The following is a 410-nucleotide window of genomic DNA, read 5'->3' on the forward strand; positions in this document are numbered from 1 at the left end:
AGCTACAGGAGCGTAGTACACAGGGATTGAAAAGTTCCTGCCCTGTCCTTGACATGGCCCTCGTTCTTGACTATTCACGTGTTGAACTTTCGTCCCCAGCTGCACAGTAGCCTGTGGCACTGATTCAGGAGGAGGCCAAGCCTGGAATTCTTCCTTCCCTTTATCGTTGGGACCTTGCTTCCCAGTGTTGAAGGTCATAAAGCCCCATGTTTTGAAATCAAAACAAGTTTGTGCTGTGAACTTCAGCTTTAGAAGATAAGATTTAAAGGCGTATCTAGGTAAAAAGCAGGCATGCTCTCTGGTGACAGTTCCGTTTGGCCTGTCCTGCCAGCACCCTGTCCTCTTCTCCCGACTCCCGGAGGCGTCGCTGCGCCTCCCCGGTCACCCTCCTGCTGCTCTGAGTCTGGGTC

Source organism: Balaenoptera ricei, chromosome 14, assembly GCF_028023285.1.
Source record: "Balaenoptera ricei isolate mBalRic1 chromosome 14, mBalRic1.hap2, whole genome shotgun sequence".
Classification (NCBI taxonomy): domain Eukaryota; kingdom Metazoa; phylum Chordata; class Mammalia; order Artiodactyla; family Balaenopteridae; genus Balaenoptera; species Balaenoptera ricei.